Genomic DNA, 4,283 nt, shown 5'->3' with positions numbered 1-4,283 from the left:
AGAAAAAAAAAAAGATCAAATAGGAAGTTGTGAGAGCAACATCCTTAATCACATCAAGAAACTTCCTTGAAGACCTTGAAGAAATGTGTCTGGCCCAGTTTTCACTTATGAGGCTTTTCATTGGAGGCTTAAGAATATTTCTGTAGCCCCAATCTCCAATCACCTTCCAGCAAGTCTTGGTCAATGACATTGTTCATTCAACCAAAGACAATTAAAAATTAAAGGAAGTCTTGGCCGTCAACGATTGTTTTTACCCCAGTCTTGGCCAAAGACAAAAATAAAAATTAAAGGAAGTCTTTAGGCTCCAACTCAAGAAATACAAATAAATAAATGGACTGACCACTTGCTTGTCTTCTATGATTTGCTAACATTGTTTACGCCATAATAAATATATTAAGAATGTAAACCATATTATATGTATTTGTAATGTGTAAGGTTTGGTGGAAATATGATATATGAAATGTTTAGAAATTAAAAAATTAGTAGAATGCTAGTTTTTGTCTGGAGAAGTGGTTACATGGTAGCAGTAACACAGAACTAGGATTTTAGCAGAGGACAATGATTAAAATAAAAGGTTAAAGCCAGATTAATTTCAAAATATTAATTAGTATATTTAAAAGTAATTAATTAATTAAAAAGAAATTGATTGACATAAAAAAAATAATGTGAATATGTGAGAATTGATTTTCTCGTGCATGGTGTCATTATTATTATTATTATTATTATTGTGTCTAATGTTAGAGTTTTTTATTTTTTTTTGGTAGTTAAAACTAATGTTAAAGTTCAAGTATACTAAAATCATTGTTATGTTTAAGGTACTTCATAATCTAAGATGACCAAAAGTACACACACACACACACACTTCATAATCTAAGATGACCAAAAGTACACACACACACACACACACACACGTGTGTGTGTGTGTGTGTGTGTGTGTGTGTGTGTGTGTGTGTGTGTGTGTGTGTGTGTGTGTGTGTGTGTGTGTGTGTGTATTAGAATTCCAAGTAAGGCAATCACGCCACGTGTCATGACATAGCCGAGAAGGTCAGCTACAGTGCCGAGGAGTCCACATCCTTAGACTCTATGATCGCGTCATCAGAGAAGGCCTTACCGTGTGGAAAGAGCCTTGGGAAGAGAGTTAGCACTAACGTGATTGAAGCCACCACATTCAATGCATTCTACCAAACTTCCTGGCCGCATTTATGTGGAGAAAACCTTTGAACAATGCTGCTTTAGATGCCCTATCTCATAGGGGAACAGAGAAGGTGGTTGATGAGACTGGCACTTGAGTGATGGCCTACACGATCAACAAATGGAAGGATAGGATCATCCAAAAGGGCCTATATAAGATAGAAGGCCCCCCAGAGGGAAGGGGGCAGAAAAACATACTATAGCACGATGAAAGCAAATTGTAAACAAGTCTGACAGTGATATATTCAAGAACAGAACCTCCTCGAACTTATCCAAGGAGAATTATCCCTCTCAATTTGGTGATAGCCTTCTACTTTTCCTCGTCTCATTGTTATTGCTGGCCCGTGGTAAACGCTATCTTGTCCATGAAAGCCTAATTTAGGAGCTCACTCTCTAACAAATTCATTATGTTGGGCTATTTGGGCTTGAGTCCTTCACTCGTTTAGGCTTAAGCGCTAAATCTAGTCCTTACAATATATATATATATATATATATATATATATATTAAATACATATAAAAATATATAAATAAAAATGATCAACATATAGTCATTATAGATGAAGAGTATGAAGTTAAAAGAATAATTTTAAGATATTTAAACAAGTAATTTGAGTTAAAAGTAAAATAAAATATAAATTAATAAGGACTATAAAAAGTATAAGAATATACTCAAAATTTTTAAAATGTTCTATGCAATTTTTATTAAACAGATTATATGATTTTTTAAAAAATTAACTTAAAAATACTAATGTTTATTCTTTCTATATTACTAGAAATGCATTTGTTAGTAAACTATTTTAGGAAAGTTTTTATGAGAAAAAAAAAATATTTTGACAACCTTTTCAATTTTCCATAAAAATTGTATAAATTTTTTTCTAAACTTGTTTATTTACAATTGCCCTAAGGGCACTTGCTAATATAATCCTATTACTTATCATTTTTCTTTTTTTGATAAGATTACTTATCATTTTAAACTAACAAAAGTTGGGTTTATTATGATTATTTCATTTAGGTGGAAAAGGCTATGAATGAGAAGAGGCAAATAGTGTTCATAGGACACTCCACTGGTGGTTCAATTGCCATCCTTGCAACAATTTGGTTCCTAAAAAATACTTGAGACCAGATACCTCAAGAGCCTCACCTCGCTATCAGACTTTTGGATATCCTCTAACCAGTAACCATATATTTTCCCATGCTCTTAGGCGTGAGAAATGGGCTCCCTACTTCATACATTTTGTCATGAGATATATGACATTGTCCCTCGAATCTTGCTTGCTCCTTTGTCATCCACTAAACAAGAATAACAACTAGTTCTCCAATTCCTTAATGCAAAAGCATCCGCTAACACACCCTGGGAGGCTTCGAATTTTTATTCGAATGTAATAAGGAATGCATCATCTGTCAAGCCATGCTGCTTGCAACCTCATGGGAAATACAAAACTGCTATTGGAAACTGTAACAAATTCCATTGCTTTAAGCCCTCACAAGCCCTTTGGAACTTATGTCTTTTGCACTGGGAATGGAAAACTGGCTATCTTGAGGAACCCAGATGTTGTTTTACAACTACTGTTTTACTCCTCCCAGTTGTGTAGTGAGAATGTATAGATGTTGCCCAAAGAAGCCTTCAACAACATTTCAACTATGAGAATGAATTGAAAGAGAGCTTCAATATGGTAGATGTTGTTTTGTTGGAGCCATTGGAACAACTTCCATTATCTACAGACTCCACAAGTGGTGATACTGCAACAATGAACACAACCTTGAAGGACCTTGGCTTGGTAAGTTCTATTTCCTTTGCTTGTTATTGCCAAAATATTTTTTATTGGTGTTTCAACAAATTTTAAAATCTTGAAATCAATAATCTCTTCTTAAAAGATAATTGTTTTCAAAACTTGACTTGCAAAAGACTTTACTGAAAGAATAGGAAAAAATAGTTTAATGCTAGAAAATGTGTTAAATTTAGCACACTACTGCCAAAGAATTTTCTTAGTCATTCTTTATATGCTTATTTTGTATTTAGGGGGTTCGAGAGCACAAGAGCTAGATTGTGTCTTCGCGTTGCTGGGGAGCTAGATAAATCGAAAGGATGGCAACCAGAAACGCATTGATAGCAAGATGATAGTTGTTGAAAAGGCAATGAATTACCTACAAGAAGACTACCGATTGCATTGTGGGCATAGTATTAGTAGCCTAGGTTGTTATGATGCCTTCAAGCTTCAAGAAACCTCCAAGGATTTTGATGCTCATGTGAAAGGGCTTGAGTTAGCAGGTATATGGGATGAAATCATCAAAATGTTAAAAAGGTATGAACTCCCAGATGCATTTGAGGGCGAGAAAAAATGGGTAGAACTTGGAACAAGGTACCGCTGCGTTAGTGAGCCCCTAAGCATTGCCAACTACTATCGACACTTGAAAAACAAAGACACGGGAGCTTATATGGATAGGGGCAGGCCAAAACGTTACAGGTTCACTCAAAGATAGCTTGAGCATGCTCAAAGGATGCCTACTGGATCTTATGGAGAATCATGCTTTTGGGCCAAAGAAGAGGAGCTGCGCATTAAAACTAGCGGCCAAGGAGGCTTTGCACCAATCAAGGAAAAGGTTTTGCAACTAGAAGAACAAGTAAAGAAATGGATCAATGGCAACGAGTTGGGTAAAGATGTATGTTGATGCCTATTTTTTACAAAATGGCCCAATGGCAGAAGAAGCCCAACAATATGAAAAAATTAGGAGAAAGAAAATAATAAAATAAAGACCATTAGACCAGAATGGCAGGAATAATGGTCCATAGGCCCACAAAATAATAAAGTGGTCTTAGTGAAAGCAAACGAGCTGGAAAAGCCCAAAAAAATGAAGTAGTAAGCCCATGCAAATTGTAAGAAATGGAAAGAAAAAAAAAAAGTAGAAACGGGCTAAAAGAGCCCAAAAGAAAGGAATTAGTAAATATGATTGGTTCGAAGACCAATAAACCCAAAGGTAAATGATGTGGTAATTGAGCCAGGGAAAAAATGAAATGCAAAAGGTAGGAAAGAATGAAATGGGCCAAGGATGCCCAAAGAATGAAATGGGCAAAGGATGCCCAAAGAGTGAA

The 4,283-nt window shown here is 35.3% G+C and overlaps 1 pseudogene; it reads left to right on the top strand.

Moving 5' to 3' along the window:
* The first annotated feature begins 2,216 nt into the window (after window positions 1–2,216).
* On the top strand, window positions 2,217–3,862 carry LOC142632903 (protein EDS1-like; annotated as a pseudogene).
* The last annotated feature ends 421 nt before the right edge of the window (window positions 3,863–4,283 follow it).

The sequence above is a fragment of the Castanea sativa genome, chromosome 4 (genome assembly GCF_040712315.1).
Source record: "Castanea sativa cultivar Marrone di Chiusa Pesio chromosome 4, ASM4071231v1".
Taxonomy (NCBI): Eukaryota; Viridiplantae; Streptophyta; class Magnoliopsida; order Fagales; family Fagaceae; genus Castanea; species Castanea sativa.
Note: the sequence above shows the minus strand (reverse complement) of the source record. Positions and strands in the feature narration are given on the sequence as shown.